Raw genomic sequence first — 18,804 nt, forward strand, 5'->3', positions numbered from 1 at the left:
TTGTAGTGAAATGCTTGTGTTTCTAGCTCCAACAGTGCAGTAATATCTAACAAAACACACAAATCTGAAGTAATGGAATTAAGAATATATAAATACTTTAGACGAGCAATGTCAGAGCAGCATAGACTAAGATACAGCAGAATAGAATACAGTATATACATATGAGATGAGTAATACAACATATGTAAATCTTATTAATGTGACTAGTGTTCTACTATTAAAGTGGCCAGTGATTTCAAGTCTATGTGTATGGGGCAGCAGTCCCTCTGTGCTGGTGATGGCTGTTTAACAGTCTGATGGCCTTGAGATAAAAGCTGTTTTTCAGTCTCTCTGTCCCAGCTTTGATGCACCTGTACTGACTTTTCCTTCTGGATGAGAACAGGCAGTGGCTCGGGTGGTTGTCTTTGATCTTTTTGGCCTTCCTGTGACATCGGGTGCTGTAGGTGTCCTGGAGGGCAGGTAGTTTGCCCCGGTGATGCGTTGGGCAGATCGCACCACCTTCTGGAGAGCCCTGCGGTTGTGGGCAGAGCAGCTTCCGTACCAGGTGGTGATACAGGATGCTCTCAATTGTGCATCTGTAAAAGTTTGAGGGTTTTAGGTGTCAAGCCAAATTTCTTCAGCCTCCTGAGGTTGAGGAGGAGCTGTTGCGCCTTCTTCACCACGCTGTCTGTGTGGGTGGACCATTTCAGTTTGTCGGTGATTTATACACCGAGGAACTAGAAGCTTTCCACCTTATCCACTGCGCTCCCGTCGATGTGGATAGGGGGGTGCTCCCTCTGCTGTTTCCTGAAGTCCACGATCAGGTCCTTTGTTTTGTTGACGTTGAGTGAGAGGTTATTTATCTGGCACCACACTCTCACTTCCTTCCTGTAGGCTGTCTCGTCATTGTTGGAAATCAAGCCTACTGTTGTTGTCAGAGGTAACGCTGGCTCTTCCTTTCCTGTGGCGGCCCTCATGAGCCAGTTCCATCATAGCGCTTGATGGTTTATGCGATGGCACTTTCAAAGTTCTTGACATGTTCTGTATTGTCTTAACGTTATGTTGGACTGTCGTTTCTCTTTGCTCATTTGAGCTGTTCTTGCCAAAGTAAGGACTTTGGTCTTACCAAATAGGGCTGTCTTCTGTACACCAACCCTACCTTGTCACAACACAACTGACTGGCTCAAACGCATTAAGAATGAAATAAATTCCACTATTTAACTTAACAAGCCACACCTGTTAATTGAAATGCATTCCAGGTGACTACCTCATGAAGTTGGTTGAGAGAATGCAAAGCTGTCATCAAGACAAAGGGTGGCTACTTTGTATATTGATTTAACACTCTTTTTTGTTACTACATGATTCTATAAGTGTTATTTCATAGTTTTGATTTCTTCACTATTATTCTACAATGTAGAAAATAATGAAAAACCCTTAAATGAGGTGTGTCCAAACACCTTCACTTTTTCCAAATTTTGTTACATTACAGCCTTATTCTAAAAGGTATTTTTGTTTTAAATGTAAAAGCACAAACTCAGAACTTTGTTGAGGCACATTTGGCAGTGATTACAGCCTCGAGTCTTCTTGGGTATGACACTACAAGCTTGGCACACCTATATTTAGCCAGCATGCATATCACCCTGCATACCACTGCTGGCTTGCTTCTGAAGCTAAGCAGGGTTGGTTCTGGTCAGGCCCTGGATGGGAGACCAGATGCTGCTGGAAGTGGTGTTGGAGGGCCAGTAGGAGGCACTCTTTCATCTGGTCTAAACAAAGATCCCAATGCCCCAGGGCAGTGATTGGGGACACTGCTCTGTGTAGGGTGCTGTCTTTCGGATGGGACGTTAAACGGGTGTCCTGACTCTCTGAGGTCATTAAAGATCCCATGGCACTTATCGTAAGAGTAGGGGTGTTAACCCCGGTGTCCTGGCTAAATTCCCAATCTGGCCCTCAACCATCACGGTCACCTAATAATCCCCAGTTTACAATTGGCTCATTCATCCCCCTCCTCTCCCCTGTAACTATTCCCCAGGTCGTTGCTGCAAATGAGAACGTGTTCTCAGTCAACTTACCTGGTAAAATAACGGATAAATAAATCAAATAAAAAAATTTGGGGAGTGTCTCCCATTCTTCTCTGCAGATCCTCTCAACCTCTGTCAGGTTGGATGGGGAGTGTCGCTGCACAGCTATTTTCAGGTCTCTCCAGAGATGTTCGATCGGGTTAAAGTCTGGGCTCTGACATTCAGTCTGGTCCCGAAGCCACTCCTGTGTTGTCTTGGCTGTGTGCTTAGGGTCGTTGTCCTGTTGGAAGGTGAACCTTCGTCCCAGTCTGAGGTCCTGAGCGCTCTGGAGGGAGCAGGTTTTCATCAAGGATCTCTTTTACTTTGCTCTGTTCATCTTTCCCTCAAGCCTGACTAGTCTCACAGTCCTTGCTGCTGGAAAAACATCCCCACAGCATTATTCTGCCACCACCATGCTTTCTGTAGGGATGGTGCCAGGTTTCCTCTAGACGTAACACTTGGCATTCAGGCCAAAGACTTCAATCTTGGTTTCATCAGACCAGAGCATCTTGTTTCTCATGGTCAGAGTCCTTTAGGTGCCTTTTGGCAAACTCCAAGCGGGCTGTCATGTGCCTTTTACTGAGGAGTGGCTTCCGTCTGGCCACTCTACCATAAAGGCCTGATTGGTGGAGTGCTGCAGAGATGGTTGTCGTCCTGGAAGGTTCTCCCATTTCTACAGAGGAACTCTGGCGCTCTGTCCGTTACCATCGGGTTCTCGGTCACCTCCCTGACCAAGGCCCTTCTCCCCCGATTGCTCAGTTTGGCTAGACGGCCAGCTTGGTGGTTCCAAACTACTTCCATTTAAGAATGATGGAGGCCACTGTGTACTTGGACCTTCAATGCTGCAGACAGTTTTTGGTACCCTTCCCCAGATCTGTGCCTCGACACAATCCTGTTTAGGAGGTCTACGGACAATTCCTTCCACCTCATTCCTTGGTTTTTGCTCTGACATGCACTGTCAACTGTGGGGTGTCTGAAAGGTGTGTGCCTTTCCAAATCATGTCCAATCAATTGAATTTACCACAGGTGGACTCCAATTAAGTTGTAGAAACATCTCAAGGATGAGATGATAAATGGAAACAGGATGCATGCTCAATTTCGTGTCTCATAGTAAATTGCTTGAATACTTAAAAAATATATTTTTTTAAATATTAAGAAAATATCAAAAATATTATCTGTTTATGCTTTGTCATTATGGGGTATTGTGTGTGTGTGCATGTAGATTGAGATTTTTTATTTAATCCATTTTAGAAAATAAGAATAACGTAACAATATTTGGAAAAAGTAAAGGGGTCTGAATACTTTCTGTCTGACATGCCAGTGAAAATGGCTAATATTTTAGGTCAACCCTAACTTGTATCTGAAAGGGCTCAGATGGGTTTAAGGAATATGGTAAATTCCTCAGATGGCAAGCTGACTCCGTTACCATCTTCCTTATGTCGATCAAATAATTGTGGCTATAAAAGGGATACGGGATATATTGAATTGGGCGCAGGTGTGTGTGTGTGAGAGAGAGAGACCTATCTTTTTAATCCTTGCCACCTTATCTTCCATCCAGGACAACAGGATGTACCCGGCTTTTGCACAACATTCAGCTCTTGCAGCTCAGGCACCTCTTCAACTTATCTTTTCTCAACCTTCAGAACCTGGCACATGGATGTATTTGTTTTTGCTGATTTGTATGTTCTGTTCTTGTTTCCCCTTTTATTTCATTAAGAGATGCCGTCATTTTTTTTGGCTGAAATAGTCTTAACCATGTTGTTTTGCACCAAAGGTAACTTGCCAAATGCACACTGATTTGAGTTATCAGTCCTTTTTTGGCTTAAGACATGTAGGCTTATTTATTTTTTGGGATTGTATCCTGGTATTGCAAGGTAATAATCAGCTGAAAAACTTCAGATAGTTGAGGAACATTGCCTTTAAAAAAAGTAAGAACCATGCAAAATATTGATCCAAGTTGTATTGTTTCCTGCTGAATACGTCATCCACTTTTATGGCTAGTAGGTTTGGGCGATATACTGTACACTGGGGTATTTCGAAATACTGACTGATTTTCAAAACTGTTTTAAAATATATTTTTGGGGGGGATTGGGGGCACCTGGAGGCTGCAGGGTTGTGTGCTTATAAATATACGAAATCTAAGATGTCATTATAATTTAGATCCACCTCTGGTCTCCAGCTTTGCATTTGGTTTGCTAACTTGCTAGGTACCTAAGTGGCTAGATGTCAAGATCAAGCTTCTTGGTTACAGCAGACTTTCTAACCTGGGTACCAGTCTTTTTAGCTAACATTCCACTCCTTGCCATTGCCAAAGACGGGCTTTTCTGCCATCTTCAAATATGAACATTCTATCTTTAATGAGCTCGAGGAGAACATAGGAGTTGTTCCTAATTCGATAACCCCCACCTCTCCTCCAATCACAACGATTATCCTAATATTGGAACTGAACTTTTTTCCCCCTCCACAGAACATAAACTCAGCAAAAAAAGAAACATCCTCTCACTGTCAACTGCGTTTATTTTCAGTAAACTTGTTGAATCTTATGTTCATACAAATATTTACACAACTGAGACACAAACTGAACAAGTTCCACAGACATGTGACGAACAGAAATGGAATGTGTCCCTGAACAAAGGGGGGGGGGGTCAAAATAAAAAATAAGTCAGTATCTGGTGTGGCCACCAGCTGCATTAAGTACTGCAGTGCATCTCCTCCTCATGGACTGCACCAGATTTGCCAGTTCTTGCTGTGAGATGTTACCCCGCTCTTCCACCAAGGCACCTGCGAGTTCCTGGACATTTCTGGGGGGAATGGCCCTAGCCCTCACCCTCCGATCCACAGGTCCCAGACGTGCTCGATGGAATTGAGATCCGGGCTCTTCGCTGGCCATAGCAGAACACTGACATTCCTTCCTTGCAGGAAATCACACATAGAACAAGCAGTATGGCCAGTGGCATTGTCATGCTGGAGGGTCATGTCAGGATGAGCCTGCAGGAAGGGTACCACATGAGGGAGGAGGATGTCTTCCCTGTAACGCAGAGCATTGAGATTGCCTGCAATGACAACAAGCTCAGTCCGATGATGCTGTGACTCACTGCCCCAGACCATGACGGACCCTCCACCTCCAAATCGATCCCACTCCAGAGTACAGGCCTCGGTGTAACGCTCATTCCTTCGATATACGTGAATCTGACCATCACCCCTGGTGAGACACAACTGCGACTCGTCAGTGAAGAGCACTTTTTGCCGGTCCTGTCTGGTTCAGCGACGGTGGGTTTGTGCCTATAGGCAACGTTTTTGCCGGTGATGTCTGGTGAGGACCTGCCTTACCACAGGCCTACAAGCCCTCCGTCCAGCCTCTCTCGGCCTATTGTGCACAGTCTGAGCACTGATGGAGGGATTGTGCGTTCCTGGTGTAACTCGGGCAGTTGTTGCTATCCTGTACCTGTCCCGCAGGTGTGCTGTTCGGATGTACCGATCCTGTGCAGGTGTTGCACATGGTCTGCCACTGCGAGGACAATCAGCTGTCCGTCCTGACTCCCTGTAGCGCTGTCTTAGGTGTCTCACTGTACAGATTTACAGCAATTTTGCCAATTTATTGCCCTGGCCACATTTGCAGTCCTCATGCCTCCTTGCAGCATGCCTAAGGCACGTTCATGCAGATAAGCAGGGATCCTGGGCGTCTTTCTTTTGGTGTTTTTCAGAGTCTGTAGAAAGGCCTCTTTAGTGTCCTAAGTTTTCATAACTGTGACCTATGACAACATCCGGTGAAATTTCAGAGCGCGAAGTTCAAAATACAAAAATCGTAATATTAAACATTCTTACAGCTTAACTTCTTGTTAATCCAACCGCGTTGTCAGATTTCAAAAAGGCTTTACGGCGAAAGCAAACCATGCGATTTATCTGAGGACAGCGCCCCACACAAATACTTTCTCAACCAGCACATGCATCACAAAATCACAAATAGCGATTAAATGAATCACTTACCTTTGAAGATCTTCCTCTGTTTGCAATCCCAAGGGTCCCAGCTACACAATGAATGGTCGTTTTGTTCGATAAAGTCCTTCTTTATATCCAGAAAAGTCAGTTTAGTTGGCGCCAATAATCTCGGTAATCCACTCTTTCAACATGCATACAAACAAATCCAAAAAGTTACCAGTAAAGTTCGTCCAAACAAGTCAAACGATGTTTCTAATCAATCCTCAGGTACTCTAATATCTAAATAAATGATCATATTTAAGACTGAGAATAGTATGTTGAATAGGTGAGGATAAATAACAAAGTGCGTGCACCTCATTCACGCGCCAACAAGACCACTTTTCTAATGAGAGAGTACTTGGAGTTCTTCAAACTACTTGTCAATTTTTCACAAAACAAGCCTGAAACCCTTTCTAAAGACTGACATCTAGTGGAAGGAAGGAACTGCAATCTGGGTCCTATCTATTTGAATATCCCATAGGCAACCATTGATTTTAGATACATTCAAGATCCTTGTTTCCTAAATAGATTTTCTGAGTCGCACAAAACAATTGAATTTTTCAAATAGTGCCCCTTGTGTGCACTTCCGGTAATACAGTTTACCCCAGTATGGTACAAAAAAGGTATGAAAATCTGGATACCACCCAACCGTAATGGGGTGGGTTCTAAGCTACATATTTAATTGTTTTAAGATGGTCAAAGAAAGGCAGTGAATAACATAGTCCCCCCCAAAAATCTAAAGGTTCTGAAGTGTCTGTCCTATATCTGAGAGATGTAAGAAAGATCAGGGAATGTTTATTTTATTTTATTACATGTACTTATTCTCTTATTTTAGGCACTAAACTACAGTATCTTCATATACTTCCATTAATTTATTTTTATTTTTTACTGATACCGGAGACCTTCAGACGAGTCGTGAGGCTTGTGGGTGTCCTAAAACTGAACACCATCGTGAGAGTCTCAGCTTTCCACAGAGCAGCCATATTAGTGTGCATCCAAAACCAACGTTTTTGTGAGAAGACCGGTTTTACGGGATGTCTAATGGTCTGACAAACATCGCTCTAACTCTGCCACCTTGCACCGCAGATGCCAAAGGGTGATATCTGCGGATGCTTAAACAGACGGCTTTTGATGGGGATTTTTGTATTGTTAATTAGATTTCCGCAGGAATGCAGAAATTGTATTTAAAGGGGTAACCTTAACAACCACAAAGGGTAAAGAAAGCATCAATGTTGGATAGCCCATTCATTTACATGTGTTTTTGTTTGATATTAAGATTATATATTTTTAAGATTAAATGTATTCACAAACGGTTGGATAATAGATCCTTTGCTACAGCACTACTAACATCCAACTTTGACTTAAATAATGTCTCATCTGTACTAGAAATATCTAGCTAGCTAGCTGACTGCTGGTTGCGTGCAGTGGGCAGGCAGGCAGATTGAAAACTGGACCACTTGCTAGCATTATACATTAAAAAGCCAAAACGTTTTATGCAGGCTGCGTATATAGCTAGCTAGCTTCCTTAGCTGGGTAATCAAACAAATGCCTGTATTAGAAAATGGCTACATAGCCGATGGCTTTAGGTTGCTTGAAAGTTGTCACTTTCAAAATGATCAACAGCTAGCTAGTTCAGCAGCTTGACTCACATACACTTTCGGCGGCCCAGTCCGTCCCAACCGTAAAACATGTTTTGGTTATTCAAACCTGATCTGTTATCGATGACAACCAGTTGGCTCTGGTCTTTAAATACACACGGTGATGTCCTTTTCTCAGCAATATTTCTGAATTCTGCTGATTTTAAAAGTAACACTGCTTCTGCCTTGCCTCAAGCTAGCTAGAGTTACCTAGGTTTACATGACATGCATGTCACTAGACACAGCTCCTATTTTTTTGTCTATCTCAAATAAATTACACAGATGTAAATGCCTGTGGTAATGTTCCCACTCTCACTAGATACAAACCCACCAAACCACCCACCACAACACCTTTCGTGCATTGAATTACTGGTATTTCACCACCTTTGCTTCGTAGCTTGAAATAAGTGGTGAATCTTTCTTCCCCCCCCCCCACATGGTGGCTCACACACACACACACACTCACACACACACGTCAGACATCAATGCGCTGGACCGAAGCAGTTGGCAGGGACGCCGCATGGCCCCATTCAAACATTTAAACTTGTTTTTCGCCCAAGATACAGTGCCTTCGGAAAGTATTCAGACCCCTTGACTTTTTCCACATTTTTACGTTAAAGCCTTATTCTGAAATGGATTAAATAAGTTTTTTTCCTGAATCCACACAATACTCCATAATGACAAAGCGAAAACAGGTTTTTAGAAATGTTTGCACATACGATACTTCAAATTGAGCTCAGGTGCATCCTGTTTCCATTGATCATCCTTGAGATGTTTCTACAACTTGATTGGAGTCCACCTGTGGTAAATTCAATTGATTGGATCTGATTTGGAAAGGCACACACCTGTCTATATAAGGTCCCACAGTTGACAGTGCATTTCAGGGCAAAAAACAAGCCATGAGGTCGAAGGAATTGTCCGTAGGGCTCCGAGACAGGATTGTCAAAGAATTCTGCAGCATTGAATGTCCCCAGTGGCCTCCATCATTCTTAAATGAAAGATGTGTGGAACCACCAAGACTCTTCCTAGAGCTGGCTGCCTGGCCAAACTAAGCAATCGGAGGAGAAGGGCCTTGGTCAGGGATGTGACCAAGAACTTGACAGAGCTCCAGAGTTTCTCTGTGGAGATGGTAGCCCTTCTGGAAGGTTCTCCCATCTTTGCCGCACTCCACCAATCAGGTCTTTATGGTAGAGTGGCCAGACAGAAGCCACTCATCAGTAAAATGCACATGACCGCCCACTTGGAGTTTGTCAAAAGGCACCTAAAGGACTCTGACCATGAGAAACAAGATTCTCTGGTTTAATGAAACCAAGATTGAACTCTTTGGCCTGAAATGCCAAGTGTTTCGTCTGGAGGAAACATGGCAACATCCCCAGGGTGAAGCATGGTGATGGTGCCAGCATTGTGCTGTGTGGATGTTTTTCAGCGTCAGGGACTGGAAGACTAGTCAGAATCGAGGGAAAGACAACGCAGGAGTGGCTTCGGAACAACTCTCAATGTACTTGAGTGGCCCAGCCAGAGCCCGGACTTGAACCCGATCAAAGATCTCTGGAGAGACCTGAAAATAGCTGTGCAGCGACGCTCCCTCAAGCACGGTCAGGTTGGATAGGATCTGCAGAGAAGAATGGGAGAAACTCCCCAAATACAGGTGTGCCAAGCTTGTAGCGTCATACCCAATAAGACTCGGCTGTAATTGCTGCCAAAGGTGCTTTAACAAAGTACTGTGTAAATGCTCTGAATACTTATTTTAATGTGATCTTTCAGTTTATTTTTAATACATTTGCAAAAATGTCAACCTGTTTTTGTTTTGTCGTTTTTACGGGTATTGTGTGTGTGTGTACAGTTGAAGTCGGAAGTTTACATACACTTAGGTTGGGGTCATTAAAACTAGTTTTTCAACCACTCCACACATTTCTTGTTAACAAACTATAGTTTTGGCAAGTCGGTTAGGACATCTACTTTCTGCATGACACAATTTTTCCAACAACTGTTTACTGACAGATTATTTCACTTATAATTCACTGTTTCACAATTCCAGTGGGTCAGAAGTTTACATACATTAAGTTGACTGTGCCTTTAGACAGCTTGGAAAATTCCAGAAAATGATGGCATGGCTTTAGAAGCTTCTGATAGGCTAATTGACGTCAATTGGAGGTGTACCTGTGGATGTATTTCAACGCCTACCTTAAAACTCAGTGCCTCTTCGTTTGACATCATGGGAAATCAGAAAAGGATTGTAGACCTCCACAAGTGTGGTTCATCCTTGGGAGCAATTTCCAAACGCTTGAAGGTACCACGTTCATCTGTACAAACAATAGTACCCAAGTATAGACACCATGGGACGAAGCCATCATACCGCTCAGGAAGGAGACGCGTTCTGTCTCCTAGAGATGAACGTACTTTGGTGCGAAAAGTGCAAATCAATCCCAGAACAACAGCAAAGGACCTGGTGAAGATGCTGATGGAAACGGGTACAAAAGTATCTATATCCACAGTAAAACGAGGCCTATATCGACATAACCTGAAAGGCCGCTCAGCAAGGAAGAAGCCACTGCTCCAAAACCGCCATAAAAAAGCAACTTTCAACTGCACATGGGGACAAAGATCATACTTTTTGAAGAAATGTCCTCTGGTCTGATGAAACAAAAATATATCTGTTTCTAGGGAAGGCTTGCAAGCCAAAGAACACCATCCCAACTGTGAAGCACAGGGGTGGCAGCATCATGTTGTGGGGGTGCTTTGCTGCAGGAGGGACTGGTGCACTTCACAAAATAGATGGCATCATGATTAGGGAAAATTATGTGGATATATTGAAGAAACATCTCAAGACATCAGTCAGGAAGTTAAAGCTTGGTCGCAAATGGGTCTTCCAAATGGAAAATGACCCCAAGCATACTTCCAAAGTTGTGGCAAAATGGCTTAAGGACTACAAAGTCAAGGTATTGGAGTGGCTATCACATAGCCCAGACCTCAATCCCATAGAAAATGTGTGGGCAGAACTGAAAAGGTGTGTGAGAGCAAGGAGGCCTACAAACCTGACTTAGTTACACCAGCTCTGTCGGGAGGAATGGACCAAAATTCACCCAACTTATTGTGGAAAGCTTATGGAAGGCTACCCGTAACAATTTAAAGGCAATGCTACCAAATACTAATGGAGTGTATGTAAACTTCTGACCCACTGAGAATGTGATGAAAGAAATAAAAGCTGAAATAAATCACTCTCTCTACTATTATTCTGACATTTTACATTCTTAAAATAAAGTGGTGATCCTAACTGACCTAAGACAGGGAATTTTTACTAGGATTAAATGTCAGGAATTGTGAAAAACTGAGTTTAAATGAATTTGGCTAAGGTGTATGTAAACTTCCGTCTTCAACTGTATGTATGTATGTATGTGGGGTGGGGGGGGACTGAACAATTTCATACATTTTAGAATTGGGCTGCAACATAAGATGTGGATAAAGTCGAGGGGTATGAATACTTTCTGAATTCACTGTTGATTCTTCTAATGGTTCACTCACACCAGCCATCCATTCCCGCTTACATTCACACACCTTTTTCCACTCAAGTGCCTTAATTACGCTCCCATATGCACTCATTTCATCGGTCTTTCTCTCACACCACAAACAGAATACAAGCACAATTTAAGCTGAATTGAAACAATGGTTTATTCAGATATCATTATGCAAGTAGAAAGTTCGGTGTGCACTCCTAGGGAATCTTGTTCCTGTTCGAGATGTTGTTCAATAACCAAGGCTCAAACTCTGACTGCCATCATCTAGAATGTGAGAGTACTTTTAATATACACATCGCAATAAAAACGGGCAGCTTTTACTTAGATGCAACGTGATAGTTTTCCTGTCACTGAGTAATCAATTGTGTGGAGAAAATAAGATCTAAATCCGATGTAAGACCGCATAGGTAAATAGACTGGGCCCATTGTAAAAACTGTGGATGGTAGCCTACAATTAGGTTGCTATAGCACAGGACAAGAATTTCCCTATGTATAAACAATCTCAGACCAGTACAGGAGCAGTTCATGAAAAAGCAAGTCACACTAGTGTCCAATTACTGAGCTTGTGCTGCATTTTACTAGTAGAACACTTTTCTGGGCTTTCATACTTTGGTGGTGCATGATCTGGCCCCATTATGTTGTTATTATGAAACTAGGTAAAAATGGCAGCCTATTCCCTATAAAGTGCACTGCTTTTGACCAGGGCCCATAAAGTAGTGCACTATAGGGAATAGGCACATGTCTGCAGCTATGGAAAGAACTGGTGGAATTTACCATCTGATCAGTCGTATGCATCCAATTTCTGAAAGATGCACAGGATATTGTTGGCGATTCCGATCAGCAGGGGCTCTTCTTTTTTTAACCTTTTATTTGAGCAAGGAGTCATGCTGAAACCATGGTCTCTTTCCTAGATGAGCCCTGCATGCACACATCAGTAAACACTGTACATATCTAATATATACTGAACAAAAATATAAACGCAACAACTTCAAATATTTTACTGCGTTAGTTCATATAAGGAAATCAGTCAATTGAAATAAATTTATTCGGCCCTAATCTATGGCTACAGAAACTTGTCTGTTGGTCACAGATACCTTAAAAGAAATGTAGAGGCATGGATCAAAAAACAGTCTGTCGTGCTGCATGAGGCAAATGGTGGTCCCATCTCCTTTTCATAGTTGATCAGGCTGTTGATTGTGGCCTGTGGAATGTTATCCCACTCCTCTTCAATGGCTGTGCGACGTTGCTGGATATTGGCAGGAACTGGAACACGCTGTCATACACGTTGATCCAGAGCATCCCAAACATGTTAAATGGGTGTCTGGTGAGTATGCAGTCCATGGAAGAACTGGGACATTTTCAGCTTCAAAGAATTGTTTACAGATTCTTGTGACATGGGGCTGTGCATTATAATGCTGAAACATGAGTTGGCGGCGGCGGATGAGTGGCACGACAATGGGCCTCCAGGATCTAGTAATGTTCTCTGTATTCAATTGTGTTCGTTGTCCGTAGCTTATGCATGCCCATACCATAACCCCACCACCATGGGGCACTCTGTTCACAACGTTGTCATCAGCAAACTGCTCGCTCACACGACGCCATACACGTGGTCTGCGGTTGTGTGGCAAAGTCTCTAAAACTAAATTTGAGGCAGATTATGGTAGTGAAATTAACATTGAATTCTCTGGTGGAGAATTCCCTCAAATTTAGTGACCTTTTGTCCCCACCACAAGGTGCACCTGTGTAATGATCATGCTATTTAATCAGCTTCTTGATATGTCACACCTGTCAGGTGGTTGGATTATTTCGTCAAAGGAGAAATGCTCACTAACAGGGATGTGAACAGATTTGTGTAAAAAAAATTGAGAAATAAGCTTTTTGTGCGTATGGAACATTTCTGGGATCTTTATTTCAGCTCATGAAACATGGGACCAACACTTAACATGTTGCATTTCATATTTTCAGTATACATATCAATTACACTATACTTGAAAAGCAAACACAAAATAAATATCAAATGAAACAAACTCGATCTTCTGCCTGAATTGCCCTAGAGGCAATCTTGCTGTTTACTTTGTGCAAAACAACATGGTTTAACATATTTTTAAGACCTGCTTTTTCTTTCTCAATGTGAGGGTCCCTTAAGTTATCTATTTTTTTTTAGGTAGACGTTTCATGTTGGTAAGACTGGCCTAGTTTTGTGGGTATGTCTTTAGGGTTAGAGTCTAATTAGAATCGATCTCCTAAGTGTGTTTCTTTTTCATCTCCATAATGGCAATTTTAAAGTTTAAATGTATTAATTGTCGGTATTTACTGTGCAGCCCAATGGTGCATGCCAAACCCAAAATGTATTTAGACTAAAAACGAGGTAACAAACCATGCTTTTATTTTAAAATCTTCAGAGCTCTTGAGTGATGTTCCTTACTCTGGCTCCGAGAGAAGGGAGGGTATTTTGCTATGATACATATGAGTATTTGTTATTTGTTATCTCTGCTATTCATTAGGTGGGAGGACCCTGGTGTTTTTATTTTTTATTTTATTACATTTCGGACAGTTTTGTTATTGTGAAAGGCTGAGGGACTAATCTCATGTGGCGTGGGTTTGCTCACATCAAAATTCTATATGAAAGCGAATTGTAGCATCTTCAAACTGGCAGCTGTGATATTTTCTTTGTCCCGCAAAAATGTTTGATGCGGATAAAAGCAGATGCATTATTTTTTTTGCTTTTAAATTATTTTTGACAATGCTTGCTGAGCAGGGAGGGGGCAGTGCTTTGGGGCACTAGGTTTGTGTGGGTTTGCGAGCCACCTAGTCTTCAATATGGGGCGCTGAGGCATCTTGAATATTTTCTTTACTCTGGTACTTAAAGTGGAACTGAGATTTTCAGCAACATGAAACCTTATTCATCTGTTCATATACACCCCCAGGAAGAATATTTATTTAACATTCTCTGACGAGCGAGCACTTAGATATGGTCATTTTCACATTTTCATAAATTCATAGAATGTTTGGGAATGACGTATAGTAAGGCATTTGTGAAAATTCTCTAGCAGTTTAGAATGGGAAAGCGGCCAAGCGTTGGCTAGCCTTTCAGTGAAAAAAACCAACAAAAAACCTGCCTGTCAACTTTTCATTGCGTACTGCCAGTAGACTTAAATGGTTTTTCACCAACATCTTAAGTGTTGTAACCAAATCATGTCTCATTTGCTTTACAGACGAATCTTATGTTTTGAGAAAGTAAATAACAGTTTAATACTAACATATGAATAATTGAGGTAAAAAGTTGGATATTAAATGTGTKGTGTCGCACAGTCTAATTTTACAATATACAGTGTGTCCCACATTTTTATATATATATATTGTGTGTGTATATATATATATATATATACACACAATCGTGGCCAAAAGTTTTGAGAATGACACAAATATACATTTTCAGTCTGCTGCCTCAGTTTCAATGATGGCAATTTGCATATACTCCAGAATGTTATGAAGAGTGATCAGATGAATTGCAAAGTCCCTCTTTGCCATGCAAATGAACTGAATCCCCCAAAAACATTTCCACTGCATTTCAGCCCTGCCACAAAAGGACCAGCTGACATGTCAAAAACCCAACAACTGAAAGCAAAATGTATAGAATTGTAAACAAAAATAAGACATCAAAAGCAAAACCCAAACACTTGTAAGCAAATCATTTTAAAGAGCAAGCAAAACTCTATGACAAAATATTTGAATTACCCGTCGAACAACGTTCAGCGCRGGTGTTGGTAACTGGTTCGCCATACACCTGCGCCGAACGTTGTGCGACAGGTAATTTATATGTTTACTTAAGTAGTTTGTCATTAAATGTATTAGATAGACATGCTTCTAATATCCGTACATGATTGACCGGTGACTGACAATTTTGAAGTACGTTAGCTAAAACGAGGTGACTCAGACCGTCTACTTAAGTAGGCAATAGGAAAAAAGCCTGTATCACGTTCATTGATTGGTTTAAGACGAACCGTCACTCCAAAACTAGCGACCAATGGAGACTCATTGTCTACGCCTCCCTCTAAACCCCGTCCTTCACGGAAAAATAATGCCAAAACTCGCAATTGAAAAGACTGGCCATGAAAGCAAAGATACAAGTAGCGCAACCAAAAGGTAGTACATGCAGGCAAGAGCGTAGGCAAAATATATTCAATAGGATTGGTGTCTTAGAAAGTTTATAACCGGAAAAAAATTTGCAAATATTTTTTAATAATTTGTTATAGTTTTGTTCTCGCTTTAACATTATTTGCTTACAAGTTTTGGGGTTTTGCTTTTTGTTTACAATTCTATACATTTTGCTTTCAATTGTTGGGTTTTTGATTTCAACATCCATTATTTCACCCGTCCTCAAATATATAACGTTTACATTCTCAACTTTATTTTTCATGTTCACAATTTATTTTATTTTGAATTCAATACATGAAATTAGGCATGAAATTGACCCCATAGTGACATGTCTGTACACTTTCCCTCGACTGTAAACGGGACACACGAAAGCAGCGAAATTTCAGTTGAATTGACCGACACGAGCGCACGAGGCTGTCATTTCCTAAAGTAGACTCAACTGTTGACTGATTTTATACTCTTGTGTGTCCTATTCGGCTGGCGGGCCTTGTGTTTGGAGCGTGCGCTAGCCTACATTATTAATGACTTGTGATCATTGCCCCTGCAAGTTTTATTGTATTGACATTCTCATTCTTAGTTACAGTTGTCCGTTTTTGTTCAAAATATTGAGTCATTGAAAGTGAAACGGTGCATTCTGAGTGGGTTGTACCAGGCCAGCTGTGATTGACAACCTGATAGCAATATTTTTTTATTGGGGAATTATATTAATCATGCATTGAACTGCATTCATCTATTCTTTCAACAACCAACAATGCCTTACTGTAAGTCATGGAATTAAGTCAAATGGTTACCTCTTATAAAGTTGTTTTTGAAGCATAAACAGGGAATTATATTATATGAATGTTTGTTTCATGTCTGCAAAGTAGTTAAAACGTTGTCAGTTCCACTTTAAGAACTCCAGCACAACAGTGGACCAACCGATATGGTTTGCAACAGATCTGAAACTCAACACATTTTGTAATTTCTCCCAAATTACAAAGAAAGTATAGTATTTCGATCATGTTTTTTTTTTACTGGAGAGTGCTACACCAGCTCAGTCATACTGGTTAGTTAGGTCAATCTTTTTACGAGGTGGTTGGTATCATTCTGAGGAAATTGGTTTGTAAATGATTCATAGTTTACACAAGTCGTTTACAAAAACAATATGAATTTGCTTCATGGTAGAGTTTTAAATATATCCTTTATTTTTTATTATACTGACTTACAGGATTTATATTGAACCTAAACCAAAAAATAATAATTTAATGTTTTTGTGTGCTTTGCGTGAGTGACTGTCGGTAAGTGTTTTGTACGTGCGTGTGTGTTGTAGAGAGAAGGGTGGTGTGTGAGAGAGTAAGTTAGTGTCATGTTTGTTTGTTGGTGTGGATGTGATTGCCTGTGTGTCTGAATATGAAAGACTGTGCTGTAAGATTGTTTGGGTGGGTGTACAATTGGCTGAATGTGAATGTCTGTATGCGACTGTGTTTCTGTGTGCTTGTTTGTCAGTGATTGTGAGAGTGACATACAAGGTCTAAATACCCGTATTTCTGTTTTCCTGGCCTGTTTTCTGACAGAATAGGTCAACACTCGCCTATATAGTGTAAACCCCAAACTTGCCCAAGGCAGAGTTTGCTTCAGATTCCCCTAACTTAATGTTCCTTCCAATCAGTTGACACAAAGGGGGCTAGAAAATGGGCAATGTTAGGTGTTGAGACTGAGTWTTTGGTCTGTCAGTGGGTAAATGTCTATGTATGTCACTGTCTAGTCCTGTGTATGCTCTTGACCATTGAGTCAAGTTTGTGACCGTGTGAATGAGCACAAATGGGGGAGGGCGGGAGAGTTCAATTGTTTAAGTTCAAGAGGTTTGGAAAGGGTAGTCATGTTCATACTCTTTAAGAACACGAGTAAGAACTAGCCAATAAGGCCTATGGCGGGGAATGGTAAAAGGGGTTTGGGGTATAATGCAATTAAAGCAACAAATGATGGTATTGCAGCATTGGTTTTGGAGAAAATAAACATCAACTAGTAGAGAATTCTGAAACCACAATATCCCTGATCGCCAAATTGCAATACAGCTAATTGACAGTGACGCCTCAAGTGTATCTCCAGTTGCACCAATTCTGAATTGGATGTGTGGCTGTGTTGTGCTTCTCTAATGCAGACTCATGTTACATGCCGAGACTCTGCATTCAATAAACTGTGAGACTCTGAATTCTGCGAAAGCTGGAAAGAATGATTTTGTATTCTCTTCCTGGAACCTGGATAGGAATGACTGGTCCTGAAATTCTAATTTTCTTGCTAAAATTTCACACCCATAAATGACCCATTTTTAACTGCAAAATTACTTGTTTGGTAAAAATGTTCACACAAGACCTTGAATGACGAGTAAAACATTTTCTGTAGATATTTTCAGGGGGAGAAGCCATTTCAGAATTCAGTTGTCCTGTTTTTTTTTTTCTGTAGTTATTGTATGTGGGAATGTACACACCTTGGTGGCTATAACTTTTTCTTTCTCATTTGTTCTTTTCAAACCTGTTCAGCCCCAGGAGTGAGAATTACAGAATCAGTTTTAACACTGACACTTTGACCAGGTCGTTTTACAATGTCTTACAAATCAGACGAGTAGTCAGCCACTATATTGGAACATGTACGGTTGATCTCCTGATGATAAAGTCGATGGGTAAAGTGGGATCATTGATTCACTTACAATACCCCCCCCCCCTAGTCTCCCTAGAAACACAAGCAATACAAGAAGCATATTTAAATGTTTATACTTCTATCACTCTGTCCTAAACTGTAGTTTAATGACATTGGAATTAATGCAGGGGGTTATAAAACATAATAAAAATGAACTTGAATTCAAAGTGTGTGTTTTTCATTGTTGCTGTCTTGAAGGCTTGTGTACATACCAGGCTGTGTTTGTGGTATTTTTTGTCACATGCTTCATAAACAACAGGCGTCGACTAACAGTGAAAGGCTAGAAAAAATACTTTAGTCTGCACTTTCAGCTGTGTAGGCCTACATTTTTACATTCAGCAGATGCTCTTATCCAGAGCAACGTGAAGTTAGTGACTGCGCAGGTCATTAGTGGAACTGAAAGGTAACGCTTCCATAGATATTGACAGGATTGTGTCAACACAGCACATATTACACAACACTGTTGCCTTTGTTAGTGGTTGAGAATTGTTGCAAGTTAAAAGTCCACTCAGCAGAGAACTTTACCAGATGGTAGGGCTGGGCGGTATTCTGTATTGTACTATATACCGGTAATGCTGCACGGAACGGTTTGAGTTTTTACTTCACCTTCTATAACCGTCTTTCATTGTTTGGTTTGTTAAATGTGATATGCAACTCCGCCGCGTATAATGTCAGTTTTTTTTAATAGTTTACTCCGTTTGCTACTTGAGTCGTCTCCCTCTCCTGCTGCTGCATGCCGCTAACCACACCAAGCCCCGTGTCACACAAGGAGAGAGCAGTTCTTCAAACAGAGTAAAGAAC

The 18,804-nt window shown here is 41.3% G+C and overlaps 1 protein-coding gene across 1 annotated transcript in view; it reads left to right on the plus strand.

The window, feature by feature from the left end:
• Positions 1-18,170, plus strand: part of LOC111955276 (probable ATP-dependent RNA helicase ddx6) — a 51,855-nt gene extending 33,685 nt beyond the window's left edge. The window contains exon 14 of the mRNA XM_023975455.2: positions 3,598-18,170. The gene's annotated coding sequence lies outside the window, so the exon portion shown is untranslated. The remainder of the gene's footprint in view (positions 1-3,597) is intronic.
• Positions 18,171-18,804: the final 634 nt, after the last annotated feature.

Source organism: Salvelinus sp. IW2-2015, linkage group LG30 (assembly GCF_002910315.2).
Source record: "Salvelinus sp. IW2-2015 linkage group LG30, ASM291031v2, whole genome shotgun sequence".
In the NCBI taxonomy this organism is placed as follows: Eukaryota; Metazoa; Chordata; class Actinopteri; order Salmoniformes; family Salmonidae; genus Salvelinus; species Salvelinus sp. IW2-2015.